Below are 23409 nucleotides of genomic sequence, written 5' to 3'. Positions count from 1 at the left end.
AGAAGCAGAAACTAATAAATAATGCTGTTGGGTCTCAAGTTGCAGAATAATTTTCCAAAGAAGTATGTGACCACTTAGATAACCTGAATCATTTGCCTCTCTCATTTCCTAGCATATCTGTGAGTGCTTACATGATCATGCATACATACCAGCAAACAAAACAATCCTTATATTTAGAAGATACATATATAGAAAACCATTACAGCATGATCCCCAATGTGATTTTATCAACACCAAGAATATTCCTACAAAATATTATTTACATATTTAAAGCAACATCTAATTGATTAAATCATACTGCTTATATCTGTAGCGCACCTAGACATATTAGGAATCTTTTATTTAATAATAAATTTTTTCTTTAAAATAATTTTTTTCTTTATTATACATCAGAACTATCAGCAACATTTAATTTTTTTTTTGTTTTTGAAAACAAATCTCCTAGGACCTTATGTTTATAGTTGATATATTTTAAATTTGGATTTTTATCATTGGTTTGCTTCCACTGACTGGGAACCTTTATTTCTCAAGGTAGCAGAAACCAAAAGTCCTTCCTCTTCCAAGCTTTCAAGGCCCTCCATCATCCATCCCTACTCTCTGTTTCTTGAATTCAATCCTGTTTCCCTCCCTTCCCATTGCATACACTCTGTTCTAGACAAGCTATTTTGGATGCCCATAGCCTATCTCTTCCACTGTCTGCCTTTGTTCATATTTGTCTCATTAACAGGTGCTCTCAACACCCACTTTCTCCTCCTAGAAGTCTTCACTGGCACATCCCTGATCCCTTTCTTTGTGCCCCTCAATGTACCGCTCAGATCTTAAGCAAATCCCTAAAACTGACCTCACCTTCTCCTCCTCTTCCCACACCTTGATCTAGCCCCACTGGCTTCCAGGCACATTCTTCCTCAGGACTTCGGCACATGCGGGTCCCATAGGCAAGGCTCCCTCTTCAGCAGTCCACAAGCTCACTGCTTCAGATATCACTTTTCCTAACTGCCCTTTTTACCATAGCAACCACATTTCCAAATTTCTGATTCCTTTTCCTTACTATATTTTTTCTGCTGCGATGGACGGTCTCAAGGGAATAAACTTTGTTTTATTTGCTGTGGTATCACTCATATGACTTTAAAACTGTCTGGAGTATAATAGGTACTCTAAATATCTGCAGAATTAAATGAATTTATTGAATGTTAAAGATACTGTGTTTTCTAAGTCTAATAAATTAAATGAATTTATTAAAATATGTCCTAAGTGCTTGATAAGTATTATCTCATTTAATCCTCACAATACCCTTTGATGAATGTTCTGTTTTCATCGCCAGTTTGGAGATGAAGAAATACAACACAGAGTGAATTAAATATACCTAAGTGATGAGCAAGTGGCAGTGCTGGGAATCAAGCTCTTAACCGCAAAAGGATCAAGTATTTTGTACCTCATATGTCTTTAATATTGGCTATAAGATCTTATATCCATTCTATTCTTACCATAAATTGCTAGTCAACTACTGCAAACAATGAATCTATTTTTTCTAGAGGATACAGTTCCCTTTTAAAAAAGAATTTGAGGCAATTAGCTTTATTTTTTTAAAAATGTTTATCTATATATTTGAAAGGCAGAGTTACAGAGAGGCAGAGGCAGAGGCAGAGAGAGAGAGAGAGATCTTCCATCCGCTGGTTCACTCCTCAGATAGCCGCAACAGCCAGAGCTGCGCTGATCCAAAGCCAGGAGCCAGAAACTTCTCCCAGGTCTCCCTTGCAGGTGCAGGGGCCCAAGGACTTGGGCCATCGTCTACTGCTTCCCCAGGCTATAGCAGAGAGCTGGATCAGAAGTAGAGCAGCTGGCACTAGAATCGGCGCCCATACAGGATGCCAGTATTGCAAGCAGCGGCTTTACCTGCTATACCATGGCGCTAGCCCCAGACAATTAGCTTTACTATTATTTTCTACTTACCAGAAAGAAAGAAAAAAAAAAAAAAGAGGTGAAGGGAAAGGAAGAGTTGTTGGAGGAAGAGGAAACAAAATCAAAGAGGACATCCTGGGGCCGGTGCTGTGGAGCAGCGGGTTAAAGCCCTGGCCTGAAGTGCTGGCATCACATATAGGCGCTGGTTCTAGTCCCGGCTGCTCCTCTTCCAATCCAGCTCTCTGCTATGGCCTGGGATAGGAGTAAAAGATGGCTCAAGTGCTTGGGCACCTGTACCCATGTGGAAGACCCAGAAGAAGCTTCTAGCTCCTGGCTCCTGGCTTTAAATGGGCGCAATTCCAGCTGTTGAGTGAACCAGCGGATGGAAGACCTCTCTCTCTCTGTCTCTACCTCTCTCTGTTTCTCTTTCAAATAAATAAAATAAACCTGAAAAAAAAAAAAAAACAAGAGGACATCCTATATTGCAACAATTACCATCAACATTAGGGGAAAGAAACAGGGAGGTTTGATGCTGTTTTTTTTGTTTTTTTTTGACAGGCAGAGTTAGACAGTGAGAGAGAGAGACAGAAAGAAAGGTCTTCCTTTTCCGTTGTTTCACCCCCCAAATGGCTGCTACGGCTGGCGCGTCGCGCCGATTCGAAGCCAGGAGCCAGGTGCTTCTCCTGGTCTTCATGTGGGTGCAGGGCCCAAGCACTTGGGCCATCCTCCACTGCCTTCCTGGGCCACAGCAGAGAGCTGTGACTGGAAGAGGAGCAACCGGGACAGAATCCAGCGCCTCAACCAGGACTAGACCTGGGGGTACCGGCGCCGCAGGCGGAGGATTAGCCAAGTGAGCCACGGCGTTGGTCGATGCTAGTATCTTTTTAAATTAGCCAGGAAAAACATCTCGAATGGTCTGCAACAGGAAAAATGAGTCTACAATAAGTCTAGGTGCTTGAAAAATTTCAAAAATACGAATTGTAGGACACATAGTCCACCACATGGGAAGGGGATGAGGCTCAAAGCTTGGCCCCAAAGCTTGGCCCCAAAGTTTGGCCCCAAAGTTTTACATGGAAGCAGTCATACCAATGGGAACTCACTGAGCCGATAGCCACACCATACACACTGATGTGGTCGTATGAGAGCTCTGCAGCTAACTGCCATGCCTGCTGATTGCTGTCCCTGCTGATCTGGCTGTTAACTATCTTGAAAACCATCCCTGAAGGTAACACTTATGACGTGTTTAATATATCCCAGATACTATGCTGAGAACATTCATGGATTAACCCATGCACTCCTCACGGCCACCTTATGAGGCAGAAATTCTTATTATCCTGTTTTCACAGAAAAAAGAAAAAGTCATGGATGATAAGCAATTCTCCCCAGGTCACACAGGAAAGTAAGCAGAGAAATTGGACATGTGCCTGGTTGTCTGGCTCCGTGGTCTCAACCCTCTGCAACTACACTCTACTTCCTAGCATCACCACCAACAAAACTGGTTGAGCACTGTTTAAAGGAATGATAGAATATTTTAAATAAACCCGAACATTTGCATAAATAATTATAGTTATCCAAAAAAACTAAAATCATTTCAATTTTTCTTAACAACTGTGTGCCCTTTAAGCTATTCCTAGCAAACCCTTTAAAGGCATAAATTTTGTATTATTTATCTTGTATCTCCAGCACAAAGCTTAACACAGTAGGATTCTGATAAATATTTATGGAGTGAATGAATGAAAGAATAAATGAATGGAATTACTAGAAGTTTATTTGTACATCTCATCTGGAAAATGGCACTTTTCCAAGGCTATGATTGTAGGCTCAGGCAAAATCATTAAGGTTTCAGATTATAATGTACAGTAGTTTTTTAAAAGCACCATATGGGATAAGAATATATAACATCCCTAAATGTGGGAGAGAAATCAAGATTTGAAAGGAAAAGATTTAATCTAATTCAGTGTATGGTCAGCTTTTATAATCCTGGTTTCACAGGTGTATTTTTTTTCCCCAAGCTCAAGGTCCACTGGATTTAGAAATGTGTTGCTATTACTTGTAAACATGCATATGTATGATCTGATAATGTTTATTACAGGAAAAAAAATCACAATTTGAATGATGGGTCTTTATTTTTATAATGTTTAAATGTTTATTCCTCAAGACATAGTTTACCTTCATTGAGACTGCTCTATTTTGAATGCCAACCTCATAACATATTTAAATTGTAAAAGGGCTACCAAACAGAAAACTGAAAAAGACCTTCCAGAATAGTTGTCTGAAAACAGAACCAGTCTAACACGTCTCCTCCTGTTTACTCCATCCGTATAACTTATCACAAATGGAGTTTTAAATGGCTGTATCAAAGTACTTACGCTCCGCTATTCTTAAATGGAATGATGTAAAACTAACAACAAAAGACGGTTTCCCTGATTCCTTCCCTCTTCGCTCTCTCACAATAATAATAATGCCTGCCTACCAAAGACTAGAAGGAGACTTTCGTTTTAATTCCAGCCGAAGCAAATGTTACAGTTGTATTACTACACATCAACAGGAAGCAAAATTACTCATCCATCCCACTGAGATATGGAAGATTAGAAGATTCAACACATTTTCTCCCTTCTTAAAAGATCCTATGTGATGGGATTAAACTTGGCAAATTTCAAAATACATTTATGTACAGGATTTTAACATCGAATCCCTTTGCCATTCACTTTAGCTTTAAACAGCTTGTTTATCTTTTTTCCTGCTAGCACAGAATGTGGTGCAGAAATGGAAACCAGATTTCTGTATGTAGTGAATTTCATGTGGTTTCCACATTTCTCCTAGCAGTAGTTTCCCAGCAGACATTCATCTAAAAAATTCCTCCTTGAATGCTTTTTAAGTAAGATGGCATCTGTAGCATTTTGTGGCACATTCTAAGCAGACTCTCAAAACATTACAAGTGGCTCTGCATGACAGTGTTCTACACTGCAGTTTTAAGTCTTTATAAGGCTAAATAAAGATTACATAATGTAACCTAAGATGATTTTTAGTGGCCTTGATTCTACAAGAAGGAATCTCTTTTTTTTTTTTTACTCTTTCCATTCAGGAAAATTTCAGATTGATACATACATGCTTATGCAACTGATTTCCTTTGAGAAACCATTGTAGGACATACATAGAAATTGCAGAGACCCTACCCTGAAGGCACTTGTAACCAAGTTAGAAAGTTAAGCTATAATGTGAAAACAAGCCAAGCAACAGTTTAAGAAGAATTCACAGAGTACAGGCAACAAGCGGCTAAACGAATGGAATGAACAATAAGGCCTATATGAGTTATCAGGAAATATTTGGTATGCAACAGTAAGAGACCTGATTTAAAATACAAGGGCATGATCAGTCTATAGCTCTAACTTCCTCCTATCTCCCTTTGTAAGACACTGTTTAAAAAATAGTTAAAGGCCACTGGCTCATAAAAGAATTATTTCAAAGAACACATGGAAGTATATAAGCCATTTGATTTGGTCTAGGAGTTATTTGTTTTTAAGCAATGTATACTTAGAGATAATGTGTTTTTAAGTTTTATTTACTCATTTGTATTCATTTGAAAAGCAGGTGGTGAGAGACAGATACAGATGGAGGGAGGGAGGGCGGGAGGGAGGGATGGAGACAGGGAGGGAAGGAGGGAGGGAGGGAGGGAGAGAGAGAGAGAGAGAGAGAGAGAGACCTTCCATTCAATGGTTCAGTCCCCAAGTATCTGTAGGCCCAGAACTCAGTCTGGGTCTCCCACATAGGTGACATGGAACCATCTGCCTGAATCATCACCTTCTGTCTTCCAGGGTGCACATCAGCAGAAAGCTGGAATCAGAAGGAGCAGAACCAAGGTTCAAACCCAGGCACTCTGGGAGGGGATGTGGGATTCCCAAATGGTGGACCTAACCACTGCACCATGACTCCCACCCCTAGGACTGAATTTATCCAATTAGAAATTTAAGGAAGAAAAAAAAAAAACACAATTTTTTTGAATAGTCTAACATTTTTACTCAATTAAGGTATCATATGGGAAATTAACATGTGTGACTATTCAGAGGCAACACAAAGTCACGAAGGGTCAAAATGGTGTGCAATGATTGCCTGTTCTAAGGCACCACCACGACAATCCTCCAGACTATTGCCACACAAATGGTGGCAGAATGTTTCCCAATTTATTTTCTCCATATCATCCATCATTGTCCCAAGCACCTGTGTGGTAGGTATCTTTACACCATTCAACAAATGAGAAAACGGCAGAGCTGATCTTGAGTCAGTCAATTCGGGTACTCCTCCTCTTAGTTCTCAAGAAAGCAAAAGTTTCAATTAACTTCAAATAAGTAAAATTTGTTCAAGGAAGATGAAACTTTGAAATAAATATAAATAAGTGAATTTGTATGCATACTAATCACACCATTTCCTGCTCTAGGCATTGAAAGACTTGACTCTGGTGTTTTCACTATGAATGTTAATTCAAGACCTCTATTTCACACTCATATTTCACACTCATACTGTTCACTGGTATTCAAAGAGAACCACAGTCTGAAAATTACCATACTATTAAATGGCTAAAACTGCCTTTAACAAGGCTTTCTAAAAAGTTTCTGTCAGAATACACATAAACAAAAAATTCACTGAGAATCTTCAATATTAAATTTAAAGGAGACATGTATCATGGGAATGACAGTTTCAAATGGAAAATTTGAAATACTCAGAACACTTGGCATATACTTACCCGGGATAAATGCCTTGAAAATGATATAGAATAGGAATGCAATAGAAGTGACATTCATCTAAATTAGTCTAATTCTTCAACACACAACCTAAACAAAATCAAACTGAACAATAATAAAATGGATAGAGTTGACATAAACTCAAGTTGGATTTAATATAACCAGGTATTACCGTTACTTGGTGACCAATGCCAATTATTTTATGATCTGAAGGCAAAGATGGAACTAAAAGTTGATTTACAAAACAGGGCAAAATTTACTGGAAAAGCAACTCCCACTAGCCTTTTCATTTTTTGTCAAAGGTTAAAAAATGAGGAGCTCAACTTTCCCAAAATTAACTAATTGAAAGGTAGTACTGAAAGCTTCATCATATGACATCATTTAAAAAAAAAAAAAGAAAGAAAGAAAGAAAGAAAAGAAGGAAGGAAGCCCACAGTCCTCAGACTGGATCAGCACTGGCAAGAGGCAATTACTTTTGGAAAGGTCACGGGACTGCTCATCTACCACTTATCCTCCCTCTCGTTTTCTCTTTTCAGAAAATTTGAAAACAAACAACAGCTAGTGAACTCAGTAATAACGTCATGAGGCCCTGAAGACTCCTGTGCTGCCGATTTGAACTCCAATCACATATTCCAGTAGTTTACACACAACAGCCAATCCAGTTATTCTAAATGTAGAGCAGACCCCTTAAAAAGGAGACATTTTAAAACAGTCTACTATTTCTTCAGCCTATCAAAACATTATTTTAAGGGAAATCATAATCCCACCTGACCAAGGAAGCCCAGGGCTAGTTCTTACTTGAAAAAACTCAGGTGAAACGGAAAGGGAGTAAATTGTCTCAGAGGAAAACATTCTGTTAAAGGGCAGAAGGCTGACAGTAAAGGGCCAGTTCCCCAAACAAAACACAGCCAGTAGTACACAAACTGTCTGTGTGTATGGTTCTCAAATGCAGTGGTAGCTCCACCTATGTAGACAGAGATCTCCTCAAAGTGTTAAATTTTTGCAAGAGATATATTTTTAAAAATATATTTCTAACATAATATTCCCTTGTTAACCTTCAACTACTACTGTAAACTCTGACAGGTACAAGTGAAAAAAGAGAAACTGAGATGTATACCTGCTAAAACTAATACCTAAAATTACAAAAAATATTACACATATTCTAGTCTTAAAAATATGCAACTTAAGAAAAGGAAAGAATATATTTTATTTAATTTTTTAAAAGATATATTTATTTATTTCAAAGTCAGAGTTACTGAGAGAGGGAGAGAGATCGATCTTCTTTCTGCTGGTTGCTCACCAACAGCCAGGGCTGGGCCAGGCCAAAGCCAGGAGCCTCCCAATATGGGTCACAGGGGGCCCAAGCACATGGGCCATCCTCACCTGCTTTTCCCAAGCCATTAGCTGGGAGCTGGAATGGAAGTTGAGCAGCCAGGACGTCAACTGGCACCCATATGGGATGCTGGCATTGCAGGTGGTAACAACCTATTACATCACAATGCCAGCCCCAAGAATGGATTTTAATAATGTCAATTCTCATATAGAATGATCTGGTAAATGCTATGGAAAAATAAACTTATCTTCAAATCCATTTTACATAAGCTTTTAGAAGTACACATATATATAGGTATGGTGGTATATATAAATATATACACATATATATAGGTATCTGCTGTCTTTCAGGAGGAAGCATCTGCTATTTTCACTTCTACCCAGTGAGATGATAAATACCTTGGGGAAAATACCACGCTTTCTTCTTGAACAGAACTTACTGCTGCTTGGGCTTTGTAGTCACTGGAATCCAGGTCAGAAACCCAATAAAGATGGCTTCCTACTGTGTCCTCAGAACAACATTTCACCTGCATTTAGCTTAATTCAGGGCCACACCCTTGTTCCAAGCTGCTCACAGACATTGACTCATTCAAGCTTCAGAAAACCCCATTCTACAGACGAGAAACTACAGTTCAGAATAGTTACAGCATTTGCCAACATGGCAAAATAAGCTGTGAAGGCAGGATTCAAACCTGTACTTCCCAGCTGCAGAACCCTCCCACTCTGCTGCTTCCTTGAGTTTCTGCTTCCTCCTATATGTAACTATGGAAAAATTCTATCATTTCAGGTTTGCTGGGTTGAATGACATCGCATGTGAAATTCACTAGCCCCAGGGCCTGGTTTAAAATAATGCTCCAAAGAAAGTACGAAAGAAACAAAACAAACCTCTACAAATGGAAAATGAAATATATTCCTTGTGCTAATAGGTTTTAGTCCTGAGTGGTACTAAGGTGAGATATAAATTGATGCCAAATAACAAGAAGAAGCCATTCTTGGTTGATTAATAATATTTTAATAATATAGTTGCTTATAAAGATATATATGATATACTCATATATACTCATTTGCAACATATACATAATCTTTCAACATGAGCTGATTTATATACCAAGTGCTCTTTGTTTTGCATGTAAAAGTAAAGCAAATTTCCATGGTGAAATGAATAGAAATATTTTAATAATGTCTCATATGTCCCTGGAAGCTTGAATGAATTTTGGAGAAACTGAACAGAACTGAAAAGCCAGTTAGTATCTACAATGTACACAATCAATAGGTTGATGTTGGACCAAACCCTTTTAGAAATTCATGTAGTTTGTGTTTGTACTTTTGTATATATCAGAGGATTATAAATCCCAAAATAAAGACAATGTGCCATGCATTATGCAAGTACACCTATCATTACTTGGAATTTGCAGCTTCTAAAATGACCTACTGCATGAATTGCAGGTATTCTGAGTAAAGCAGAAAGCTTCCCTTCACACATCTATTTCCTTGTAACCAATATGCTTAACTTTTACTCCCATCCACAGAAAGGGTACTTTCTCTGTCTCTGCCATGAAAAGGTGATTTCTGAGTCTCTCTGTGATGCACACACAGATTGTTTTCTTTGGGATATCACGTATGCTCACTTCAGAGTTGCACTAAAGAAATAAAATATTGGTAATGCCAAAAGACATCAGGAGTCAATCTTCTAAAATTGTCAGTGACCTGAGGACACCATGTTTTTCTTGTCCAAGTGAGCCAGTGCTCATTTTAAAGTCTGATTGTAATGTGGAATTCAATGAGAGTTCATAACACATAGCATTCAGATGATGTTCGTCAGCTTTTGAGGGTTGAAGCAGGCAGCAGAATGCATTCCTAGTACGCTCTCACTTAAAATACACTTGAAAAGGCCAGCAACAGTTTTCTAGTCCTTCTCTCTTGCCTTGCTCAAAAGACTTTAAAACAGTGCTTCAAATTTTACTGGAGTTATAAATCATATATCTGCCTTCATGTGACGGGTTCTCAATAGAAACAGAGTTTTAAGATCTGTCTGCCAGATACTTCGTGTTATAGAAATATAGAAATGGCTGCTGTGCACACCAGTAGTGAGTAAAACTTGAGGATGTAACATTATCTTTCTCAATTGATTTGAGGAAAGAATGTTCATAAAACTTACACCGCTTTGGGTTAGGGGCTGATTTCCAAATAAACAAACTCAGCCATGGAAATTCTAGAGACAGGCTAAACAAAGCATGCATTTGTAGCTGTACATTTTAAAATCAACTTTCTCACAATCCTTGCTTTTTGCAAGGTTTTAGAAGATGGAAAATGAATTGCATTACCATTATGACTGATAGCTGTTTTGATTTCAACTTCTTTTTCATCACTGAAGGAAATACCTTGACTCTTCTGGAATATTTCTCCTCTATTTAACAGGCTGATGTCACATCTCTGTCTAGGAAGGCACTGCTCTGAAGTGATTTGAAGGCAGCCATTTGTTTGTGAGTCAGACAGGGAAGAAAAGTGGAAAGCATTGCTATGACAAATTTCCTAGTCCTTTGGGCCCTAATAGAATAGGAAATGTTGGAGATTAGAGAACTGCATTGCCTCCAACAACAAAAAAAGTGCTAATCCACACAACATAAAACCAAAATAAGTGGGGCTATCTTCCCTCATTTGCAATGAACTGAGGTCAACCAGATTTTTATCTCAGCTACAAACTGGGAAGGAGAAAACAGCAAGAAAGGAAACACCATGAGTTGAGATCCTGCTTTTCACACAAGATTGTATGAACGATAGCTACACAGGATGCTCCCAAAAGATTAGAAAGCCAAAAATAAGCAAGGAAATATGGTTGGCCCAAATGCTCATATTTATTTCAAAAAGAGTAGTGCAATTTGTTACAAAGCTCTAGTACACATACATAGATGTTAAAATTGCACTATGTTTTCCATTTAAGATTTGAATTGTTCAAGAAAATTTTAACTGAGTTATTATCATGACAAAGGTTTAATAAGACACCACAAAATATACTATAATCTTTTACTCATTCTTTCAACAGTTTGCTGAATAGCCCACTATGGGCTAATCAAACAAAAAATAAAGATGCTACCTTGCCTTCAGTTAGCTTACATTCTGCCCAGGAAAGAAATACAAATATGTGACATAACAAACATACAGGTAACATTTCAGTATAAATCTATGACAAGGCAGTAGGTATTAAATTGGTATTTTAATATGAATAAAAGTGTCAGGAATTCAGAATGAGAAACATCATCTCTGTAGGCTAATATTTGCTATTCTAAGCACAGGCATTTAAGGCAAGGAGGGGGGAAACACAAGTTCTGCCATTTACAATAATCCCAAGAATTAATAAACTTTATCTCTTGGAGTCTTGAGCCTTGATGTCTTCATCAATACAATGAGGATGGTAGTAATATCTATGCTATAAAGGCTAATATAAGGAATTATTCCATTAAATGGAAAAGATTTCGTAATCCGTAAGAGGCTATACACTGACTATTGAGAATGTGGTAAAAGGGGTCTCACCAAACTATTACTATTAATATGGGAAGGCAGGAAGAGTTAGAAGGTGGGAAGATGGGATGATTAACCTTTTCTTTACTTTTCTTCTATTTAAACTTTTATAATACCTGTGAACTAACCTTGTAACAAAAAGGTTTTAACGCTATATAGCTGAAGTACACTATTTTGATATCACGAAATAATTATAAACACTGGCATTCTTGCTCCTTTATAGATACAGAAACAAGTCTCAGTCCTGGTTTCAATTTCATAATTTCTAAAGTCATAAAAATTTGCCAAGCTTGGGAATGATAACTAACTGAAGCAGCATTTCCTTTCCACAACATTTTTAAATGAAGAAAATTTTGTAGTCATCCAAAACCATCCATTGATTCAAACCACCACTTTGGTCAATATGTTTTGAAATAAGTACACTAAATTACTTCAGTTCTTCAAAGTGTGGACCAACACACTTAAGGTATTCAACTGATAACTTTACAGACATAAAAAAATCTCTTCAAGCCATTCCAAATCAATGCCACAAAGTTTCCACAGTGGCCTGACAGACTTTTCAGACTGAACCTGGTCCAGATTAGATTCCTAACATTGACACAGTTGTTCAGGGTCAGAGTCAGATATTTCTTTCTTTTTTTTTTTCCTAAGATTTATTTATTTATTTGAAAGTCAGAGTTACAGAGAGAGAGGCAGATGGACACACCATACACACACACACAAAGAAAGAGAGAGAGAGAGAGAGAGAGATCTTCCATCTGCCAGTTCACTCCCAAAGTGGCCACAATGGCCAGGGCTGAGCCAAGCTGAAGCCAGGAGCCAGGAACTTCATCCAGGTCTCCCACATGGCTTGCAGGGACCCAAGCATTTGGCCATCTTCTGCTGCTTTTCCCAGGCTTTTAGCAGGGAGCTGGATCAGAAGTGGAGCAGCTGGGACTCAAACCAGTGGCCATATGGGATGCCAGCATCGCAGGTGGCAGCTTTACCCACTATATCACAATACCAGCCCTCAGAATGTGATATTTCTAACCTTTACATGTCTGATCCCTGATATTGTGACATGTGAGTCGGCAAGGGTAAATATTTGTTGAACAGCTTTAGGAAATAAAACTCTAAAATATTTCAGTCAACTGGAACTCCAAGGAGATGGGCATATTTGATAAGTGGAACACAGTTTCTGTAACTGTCTCTGGAGAAAATCACTTTAGATACTTCCTAAGCCATCAAGATAAGTATAAATTAAGGAGCCTTGGTGAAAACATCATGAAATCCTACTGGTGTAGGTGGGACCATTTGAGAGTGTAGATGTATGAACTAACATTACAGCATGGGACCATCTGATCACAACCACTGCTTATTTGCAAAGATGTCCAAAGAGTTTCATCGACATCAGTAGAAGTGAGCAGACAAAGGCTTTATCTACCTGGTGCAGAAACAGGCCAGCATCTGGAACACTGATCCCTTGGTTGACTATGGTCTCACCGGCTCATGGCCCCTCTATGATTTAATGTGAACAAGCATACAGACACTATAAAAAAGGTTAGAATTGGTATTCACATGTAACAAAATTACTAAATCTTATTTGGTAATACATTCTTTCCAGTAATGTACAGGCAGTTATGGCAGGGGGGCTGGGGAGTGGGGTGACGGGGAAAAGCAGTCAACTTTTGGGCTTACTCAAACACGATGGAAAAGACCCTAAAGACACCAGCAGGGAAGCAAAAGATCAGTGATATGAACTCATTCCTCTGATTTTCATTGGTGATTTATAGCTATGAATGATATATCTAGTGCTCAGCTCTTTGTTACTCCCTAGGTTGCTAGATATTTTGTATTTTGTATATTCTTCCTCCCAAGGTAACCAGGGCTTGTAATAACTTTTAAACTCTTTAGTGATACATTGATTCAAGTAAAACCATTTTATAAAAAGTAAGTGCTTTTAGACAGCTCTCACTCGAAGCTTTTTGAAAAGTTCATCCCCAAGTATCTAAAAGAGGTATATTTTTCTACTCCTAAAAAGTATTGAAGAAGGCCAATGGAAATGAATTGCTTTGAATGTAATTCCTTAGATTGCTAAGTTTCTTAGTTTGCTTAGTCAAATTAAGTTTGGAAGCTACCTAGAAATTTTCTCACATTTTGATCTCTGGGAAGGCAATTAATCAAGCTCTTGTTTGAGGCAACGCTAATCAGAATACCATGGAATGAAAGCTAGAGGACTGTACATTCAGAATATCCAACAGTATATAATTGAAAACAGCAACAACAATGCGGGGAGAGGTGGGGGAGTCCATGCCAGTGAGCTGATCTTAGAACCTCTGGTCAAGCAGCACTAGGCAAATTTCAACAGATTTAGTTAGCCAGAGGTAAACAGGAGCAGGAGGATACCCTGAAAACAACACATTTTAATCGCATCAGGAATTATCATTAAAAAACACCATGAGATCTAAAAGCATGGAGCCACCAGAGGCAACTCGTTAGGAGCCCAGAGTCGTTATTTCATAGGGGAGGCTTGAAATCCAAACTTTATAGTTTCTTTAGGTCAAGCTATAGCAGCGCATTCAGAGAGCCAGCCAAAATAGCAGAGGGAAACGGGGAAGGCCACATGTGGAACTAATTACTCATGTAGAGGCCATGACAAAGAACATTTCTCCAGACTTTTCATGGGGGCTTCACTTTCAGGAAGTTGCTATAATTACTGTTCAAGTCTAGAGCAGCCTGCAAGCCGCTGACAGATCCAACAGACAGGAGAAGGGAAAAGGGAGGTGGGGGGAGGGGGAGAGAGAGAAGGAGGGAGAAAGATGGGAGGGGGGTGTGTGAGAGAGAGAACTTATCTGCCCTTTTTGAGGAGGGAAATACCAGAAAATTAAGCACCACAGGAAAGCTCAAAAAAGTTTCTAAACGAGCTCTGCTTTTCAGTGTTCCACTTTCTATTTACTACTTTATCTACCCTCTATCTTCAAATTACTTCTGCAGCCTGGATCGGACAGCAAATTTGTACTTCTCCACTAACTCACTTTCTGTTGGCCACAGCCGAACTGTACATCTTGACTCTTTTTTTTTTTTTTTTTTTTTTTTTTTTTACAGCTTTTCCATACTGGGGCCCACTTCCTGCCCAGTTGAGGAAAAAAATCTGGCCTGAAGATGAAATGACTGCTTAACATTACACTAAAACATCTGGTACCATTTTATGCACAGACCCATGTCTGAGAGCAGGCGATTCTAGCGGTCTCTCCAGCGGCACAGCGCATACCCAAACCTCCCCAGGGTGACATCATCCCATATATGGACTCTCCAGCCCAGCCCTCCCCCTTTTCCTGGTCCTAAATTCATTGCCAGTTCCCCAGTCTGCAGCAAATGTGCCACGTCAAGACTGGAAATCACAGCCCTTGAGTGTGTCTCAGTCAGTGCAGCAGAATTCAGGGGGGAAAGCCGAATGTAACCCCTGGTGCAGGAAGGGAGGCTTTTCCCAAGGACCAGGAGAGGATTTTGAGTACATAGATGGAAGCTTCTGGAGATCCTGCTCCGTCGCCCCAGTGTTCAGACTACCTGTTCAGGACAATGCCGTTGTACAGTAGTCTGCACATTGGTTAGACTGGGCAAGGGAGAGCAACGCCACGGACTGCTGGGGACAAACAGAATTTGCTGTGTCCAAGGAGAAGACGTTTGTTTGCTCCTCTTTTTGAATCTCATATCCAGTGTTTTTCTTCACAGGTTTTGCACACTAGGGATCACGAAGCCCTCGGGGACAGTGCCGGGAAGGGACGGCTCGAGAGGAGAGCGGCGGGTAAGGCCTTCTTGATTGCTCACCTGGTCTATGACCAGGGAACCTAGGTGGGGGTCCCAGAATTTGCCTGAACATACGAGGAAGACAGAGGTGTATGTGTGCTGTGTAGTGATTCATTTAATGTTGAAAGAGCAATAATGCGTGGTGTAATGCGATTTACCGTGTTTGATCTCTGAAGATTGATCATTCAAGAGTTTTTATAAGTTCACAGGTTTTTCTCACATCAAAATGAGATATGAAGAGACCTGCTCCACCTAAGAATAGCTTAACGAGGCAAGCTTTAAATTGTTGAAATTAATAATTAAGAGATTTTAAAATTTCTATGAATGAGGACTGTATGGGTAACTCTCAATATCCCAGGATTGACTCCATTTTGCCCTTAAGAATAGTTGTTATCTTCTACTTACCAAATAGATAAGGCTTTTCTGCATATTTACTGAGATAATATCAACATCAGGAATAAAACTACCTATCAAAAAAAGAAGAGCCTGCCAAGTTTTTGCCCCACCAGACAACACAGATGAGACTTGCACAGAAACGAGTGCCAACCCACAAATTTATTCAGTCAGCAACTGAATAAAGCAGAGAATGGATGGAAACCTCTATCTTTATATATATATATACACACATATATATATATATCCTCTATATATATATATATATATATATCCTCTGTATTTGCATATTTTAAAAGAATCCTAGAATGGTTGATAATCGCTGGTCAGCTGAGCTCTCTTGCCTACATTTTACAATGCGTCCACTTCTCTCAGCATTTAAGATGATAAGGTACTTTGTCTAGAAACCACTGATAAAAAAGGAATTTGTAAACGAAGGCAAAACTTTTCTTTGGTTGATTTCCAGCTGTCCTGGAGGTAGGGAGGGTGGGAGAGGGGGAGGAAGGTGGGAGGGAAAAGCCTCAAGCTGAATGAAATCCTAATAGAAAAAACAACAGTCTGGATTGCAAAATGACCTGTGTGATCGCGCTGAACTTAGAAGTGGGTGCCCTAAAGAAAGTTCTGGAAAAATGTTCCTGCCTCACTCCTAATTCTCTCAATCCCCATTTATTTCCACCCCCAAACAATTCTATGTAATGAAAACATCTGTTCTTCTGTAGGCTTTAGTAAGAAGACGCAATCTCTTTGTCTTGCTTTAACTTCTCTGAAGGACCAGGGCTTCCTGAATAAATTCCTCTCTGAATTATTCATTTTGCAACGATTCAAAAATTGATACAGGCTCTCTTTTGCAAGACATTTTATTATAAAAAACTCCCCAAATTTCACTTTTGTCAAAACAATTTATTTTAAAATTGCCCTGATAATCATCCCAAAACTGGTGTAAAGAACACATAGTTTTCCCATCTATTCATGGGTTTTGGTTAAAATAAAAACAGCAAGGTGAAATTTAGACATCTTCAATTAGATGATACAATATATTCACCCTTCGTTTTATATTGTGAACTGGGCACTTTCATATTAATTATTTTTACTAGAACAAGTAAGATCTTAAAAATGCATATAATTTCTTTTGACTAAGAAAACAAAAGTCTATGAGGGTAGCTTGTAGAGAATTTTTTATTAAAAATGCATTTTTATTAACTGATTCAAATACTGAAGAGGAATGATAGTTACAAGGTACCATGGTCATGTTTAAGGTTTACTCAAAGTTTTTTTTTTTTTTAACCTGCTTTCATTTAATTTATATTTAATTGAAATTTCTTTCTTCATATTAAATGACCTTTTGTGTCTCAAAGAAACCAACCACTGCTGGTCCCTCACTTATTTTCTCTATCAGGATGATATTTAGTACAGGAGTAAAAGGGACATAAAGTTACCCTTGGCGACAGTACTGGAACAGAAATAAGAGAATTACTTCATAAAGGGGGTGACCAAGGAACCCCTGCACATGCTCGCTGGAGTGCAAACAACTCATTCATGACGCAAACTTAACAAATGGAAAGGAACAGTACTTATCTTAAAATTTTAAGAGCTAAATTAAAGACAAAAAGAAAAAGGTCGTTTTATAAACTCCTGCTGAATGAAGGCAGAATGGTAGATTACACACTGGTCTATATGCCAACATCTGTACAAACATACTTTAGAACACCTATAGCTATTTCCAGGGTAATTAATGTTTAATTGTACTTTGATATTACTTTAAAGGGAGATACACAAATATTTTAGGGATCATGGAATCTATTCCAGAGGAAACTAACCAACAATGAATATCTTCAACTAAAACTACCCCTGGATTTAATGGTAAGTGTAAGTATTAAAACTAAACATTGTCTGTGGTCATAGAGGGAACATCATTTGCAGAGTCTGTCCAAAGTTGACTTCATAGATATTTCATAGTTTTTCTCATTTAGGTATGGGGATGATTGATGAATTTGATTAGGTATTAGGTTCAAATAACTTTTTCCACCATCTAACAGAAAGGAATTCAGAGGCATGTCCTAAATGGAAAAGGATCAGTATAAAACAATGTAGCTAAAATTTCAAAGCTTTTTTTTTTCTTAAAGCTAAATATCTCAAAATCAAAGAAGGTGTGTTTACAGTGGGACCACATTTCACACTGATCACTTTCCTGCAATTAGCCAATAGGCTTCATATCCTTCCTGTCTTGTCTGGCACCCAGGCTTTCGGCCCAGATAATATGTTTATGTTTTTCAAAGACTAAAATATACTATCTACCCCCTCCTCTCGCCTACAGACCACCCAAGTATTTCACTCTGTGGGAAAGAGTTTAGGCATCAAAATCCTAATGAAAGAATTTTTTCCCTTTTTGTTCAATTAAAGTTTTAAGCTGTTATAGGACATAAAAAGAAAGTACAACTTGATAATGTTAAAAAATTCACTTATCCACAAGCAACCATGCTCACTGCAGGGAAGCCAGAGCTATTTCTCTATAAGGGAACTTCTCTTAAAGAGAAAAGCCCACCCATCACAATAATGTCCAAATAATAACCAAGAGACCATCAGTCAGAAGTCTCAGCTTAAAATCACTAGAAGGTCAGGCTTTAACCTGAGACAGGAAATTCCTGAGCTGAAACCTTCTTACTTTCAATCCCTTTTTACTTTGGTGTCCAGTAAATTTTGTAGATGTAAATATTTACTCATCTTTCCAAAAGTCTCTTAAGAAGACATTTTTGTCACTTTTAATAAGTAGGGATAATGAAGTAAATGAGGAAAGTAACTAAATCTTCATTTTGCATTTCCTGATTTATCATGACAACCAGTTTCCTGGAATTGCTTTGGTTTAATTTTATAGCAAAAGACTTAGAAGATAATTCTTTTCTTGCATTGTCTTCTTAAGCAATTAAACAAAATAAGGAAATAAGGTGTAATAACCACATTAAAAACTACATGGTGTGATAATAATCTTTTATCGTTTGGTTAGTATTTTAAGTGATAATAAATTAGAATTCACTCTATAGTTTGGGACATAGAAAAGAAGGTTCAATATTTTTTCAGTCCTTCATCTTTTTAACAAACTTAGGGGCAAGTTCAACATAAGTATGAAGTGTGTACACGCCACATATTTACTTTGTAGTTATGTTTTAAAAATCTATTGAAAATTTAAATTGTCCAAAAGCTATATGAATGAAACAATCATTTTTCAGCGAGATTTTTTTTTTCCTCTCTGGAAAAACTGTTACGGTTTTTCAGGCTCAAAAATTTTTTTTTTTGATATTTGAATTTAATAAAATTGTCTCATCATAAAGGATAACATATGAACTTACAACTATTTCTTTTTATTTTTTCAGGTTGCATGCATCATTCCTTTAATTGGGCAGAGTTAACTGGATCAAATTATTTATGGGCAAGAGAGGGAAATCTATATAGAATTATAATAATTTTTAATTTCCACCACTATATTCTTTGTAAGTGAATCATACTATAATTATTTTCTGTTGCATTGAATGCAGCAACAATAACAAAATAGTAACAGAAGGTATTTGTTTTTTACATACTTTGTTCTTGTAATTATTGAAGTAGCAGCCAAGTTTATTGATGTTTTTGATTGTGTTAAGAAAAAAAAAAAGTTCTGCTCTGAAGTGATGGTCAGAAACAATAAGACATTTAATTTCTGAAATTAAATAAATACAGAGAAGACTGTACTTATCAATTCTTTGTTTAAACTTTGTGATATCTAATCACTGCATAAAGGTTCAGATTTGTGGCAACTGTACCTTTTTCAGTCTCTAAAAACTATTTTTCTCTCCATAAAGTTTCTATTTGCTATTTCCTCAGAATTTTACAATTAAAGGTAAATAATAAATTATTTGTTTTCTTTAAAGTTCCTTTAAAAAATCCCAAGAAACCTCCTTAGATAATAATGTGTTTTGTTGTTTTTTAAAGTAATCTCACTTACTAGAAATTTGACCATTTTGATATTTTGTTTGGGGAGGGGAGTTTGCTAAATATTTTTATAGATTTGAATTTATAAATAATATTAAAATCACCAGGCTAATTGTTTTTGACTCATCAGGATTACTATTATATCTATATATGTATGACATTAACTCTTTCTTGTATGAATTATAAGAAAATTTTCCAAAAGGTCTGATTTTGGCTTTGAGGTATGAAACAAGTTTTTCCCTTTCTGTGTTTCATGTGCTATTCTGTTTGGCACTGACAATGCCCAAGCACATCTGCGCACCACTGTGGGTAGAGGCCTCCCAGTATGGCAGGTTCCTGAAGTTAATTAAGAGGAGGATAACTTAGGCCCACAATGTCTTTTATCTGAATTTCACATCCATACTTAGTAACTTTGCATTTAAAAGGAAAATGAGAAATAAGTTTGTGTCATTTAACATAATGTTGGTAACAATACATCCCTTGTAAAACCCCACTATCAAAGCAACAGACACCAAAGGCTGTTGGATTTAGTGCCAACTATATTAGGCTCATTAATTATTTTGAAAATGGCTGTCGTTTCCATATAAATGACAATTTTCTTTTTCATGGACAAAGTTATGGTATTTATCTACTACAAGAAACATGTATAAACAACTTCATTATCTTTAACTTCAGTATTAAAATATGCAGAGTTTTTGTGAAGAGGAAAAACATCTGGTTCAATTACTCTGAACTCTGACTGCATGTGGGCCAGTAATAATATGGATTGGATTTTAAGAATAAACCTTGTGTTTAATCTTTATTTTTCCTTAAAGTTTTAATGTGAGTGTTCTGTTATTCCAATTATCCATGTTAGCACGTTTGGAACAAATGTATAAGTGTACTTTCTGAATAAAGTCAAACGTCTAACTTGTTTTTAGTTCCATAATGTTTTAATGTTTAATTCTATTGTGTGTTTTTCTCCCTTTCCCCTTACTCTCCAAAATCACCAAATCTGGAAAACAGACTGATTGTATCTGTTCATGAACAAAGGAAACCTGAAGGAACCAAGGGCCTGGCTGGACAGAGTTGTCATGTGTCTGCCTGTCTACACTTGCTGTGCAGAACATCCGCTCACCTGTACAGCAGGCACAGACAGGCAGTCACATGACAACCCAGCCTGAATGACCACCAGCCATTGAAAGAAAGCAGCCCTCACACCATACAATCTACACCAAGAGCTACAACCAAAATGAGGGGCTTGGGGGCCTGGGAATTTAATCTGTTAACTTAATACTTAACTCGTATGTATTATTATTATTTTATTTTGATTCAAATATTAAAACCCACCAAAAGTAAAGTGAGTGGTGCCTATTAAATATAATAAAACCCATTTCTGAAAATGTTCCTGTGCTTTCTATAGTTCTCTTTTCCTAATTGTTGTCAGTAAATCACTACCCTTGACATTTATTGTGCAGCTTTGCAGTATCCCATAATCAATATAAAAAATCAATATTAACAGAACAATATAACCTCAATCTTATGCTTCACAAAGAATAAATTATTCTAGTAACTCTAATCCACAAAATAAGTATAATTTTCCATATCATGACTTTTTCTTCAAGAGAGATAGGCCCAGAAAGAGAAAGAGAGGGGAGAGAGAGAGAGAGGAAAAAAGAGGAAAGGATAATATTCAGAGGATCAAGTATTTTGAGTTATTAAACTCTGGCATTTTGGGTCTGGGCAAAACACAGTGAAAAGAGTATTCATTTCCAATATGTTTCTAATTTTAAAAATAATTGCCTTAAATAATAATTGCCTTAAAACAAAGGAAAAGTTGACACTGCAACTTTGCTATTTCCAATTATCATAAGACACAGAAACGTATAACTGTGTCATTGTTTACTTCAGAAGGGGCTTACTACAGCTCTTAGAATGGACTCCATGGGGCTGGAATTTTCGCTTCCATTCACTATAAACTTGCAGACTCTTAAGATGTACAGGTTTCAGTGTTTTCAAAGCACAAAGAAAGTGGTTACTGGATATACAATGTATATTTGCTCAAATCTTTTGAGGAAATAGTAAAATTTCAGTTTACATACTGTTTGCTGGAGTGAAATGATCAGGGCTAGCATTGTACACGAATATTTCAAAAGCTTAAGGGTAAAAAGTGGGAAGATGGGTAATATTAGAAATTGGCCATGTTTAGTTTGATTCATTAAAATATCTTAATTACAGTACTTAAAATTAATTTTCACCTTTTTTAGAAAGATTCTCAAGTTTAAAAAAATGTAACATGTCTATCCCAAACTTCCTATTTAAAAAAATTTTAAAAATTAAACATTTCAAGTCATAAACATGGATTTTAAAAATTTTAGCATCAAATATAATTGTCTTTTAATTTTATTTTTCCATGAGTTTGTTGAAGTATTCTCTTATATATTTTAGATTTAAGGAAACTATTTTACATTTAGCTATTTCAAATTTTTGATTCTGTGTTATTTCAACCAAACTTGACACTATAGTTTAATGGGGGAAAAAAGCATGAGTGATGGACAAAAGTACGAAGAAAAAATAGCTTTTAAAGTTAAATGTCTTGCATTTAGACAGTTTAGCCTTATGGAAATACGTCATCTGCTAGAATTCTCTTTTTCTTCTGCAAGACACATTTTATGATGGAGTTTTTTTTTTTTTCTTTTACCTTAAATAAAAATCCTAAGACTAACAACAGCAATTCAAAACAATACTTCACAGAATGTAAAATAACCAGAAAGACAATATAAAAATGTGTCACAGAGTATCTACCTAGTTCCACCCAATTTTAAATGCTTTGCAAAACTTGTGACAAACACTGCCTACAGGAGTCTACGTGTGGAATCATTCCATTGTACACTGCAAGGCAGTCCTAGGACAGAGCCTACAGCTGTCAGAATGACACAATAATCAAGTCAGCATATTCAGGAGTCTGCTCTTAGTCAATCAAATTCCAGAGGGAAAGTTGGGAGGGCAGCAGACTGGTGCTCAAGTAAAGCATTCCAGGACAGCATCTCAAATATTTTTGCCTTAAAATATGACTTTACAAGTTTTTAAAAACATTTTTACCTGCCTCTCAAAAATGCTTAAAAGGTGTTTTATGTACACTTCAAACCCATTCAGTGAGGTATACTTTATATTTTTCCTTTTTTGGGAAAGGGTAATATAAAGAGTAATATTGTTCCTCCAGCATAAACTTTTGAGTCAGACAAGAAATATATATAGGTGAATTGGTTTGGATCCGAGAGTATTTTTAATAAATTTGAAGCATTACTTTAAATATTATTATTTAATAGTATCTTAAATAATATTACTAAATAATACTTTTTCCAAGATTATGTCTGGATAATGCCAGAATGTGAACCTGTTTGGACGAAATAATCCTACATTAAAAAGCACAACATAAAGTAGTTTATGTATATGAAAAAATAAACAACTATGATCAGGAAGAATTTTAAGTAATATAAATGGATGAAAGCTTAATATATAGGGACAGTTTTTATAAAAAATAAACAAACCAACAAACAAAACCCCTCAGTTCTGGGTAAGTATAACCATTCAGCAAGTCACATGAACAGTGTTCAAGGGTCGCGGCTGACCTAATGCATCATGAGAGAGCACAGATCCAGCAGGAAATATGCACAGTCTTGAACATGTAAGTGAAAATGGAAAGAGCTGAAGATTTCAGTAACTTCTTGGCCTCATAACTTTGACCACTCAGAGAGATGTAGCTGTCATTTTGTTTCCTATTGCTGAGTTACATTTG

General features: G+C 36.9%; 1 protein-coding gene and 1 long non-coding RNA gene across 6 annotated transcripts in view; one reads left to right on the top strand and one right to left on the bottom strand.

The window, feature by feature from the left end:
- Positions 1-23409, bottom strand: part of DNM3 (dynamin 3) — a 707825-nt gene that overhangs the window by 303148 nt on the left and 381268 nt on the right. The gene's annotated exons all lie outside the window — the stretch shown is intronic.
- LOC133760388 (uncharacterized) lies at positions 15005-20996 on the top strand. Its single transcript, XR_009865972.1, has 3 exons — positions 15005-15273; positions 17433-17528; positions 19037-20996. It is a non-coding gene; the product is annotated as an uncharacterized LOC133760388 (long non-coding RNA).

The sequence above is a fragment of the Lepus europaeus genome, chromosome 5 (assembly GCF_033115175.1).
Source record: "Lepus europaeus isolate LE1 chromosome 5, mLepTim1.pri, whole genome shotgun sequence".
Classification (NCBI taxonomy): Eukaryota; Metazoa; Chordata; class Mammalia; order Lagomorpha; family Leporidae; genus Lepus; species Lepus europaeus.
Note: the sequence above shows the minus strand (reverse complement) of the source record. Positions and strands in the feature narration are given on the sequence as shown.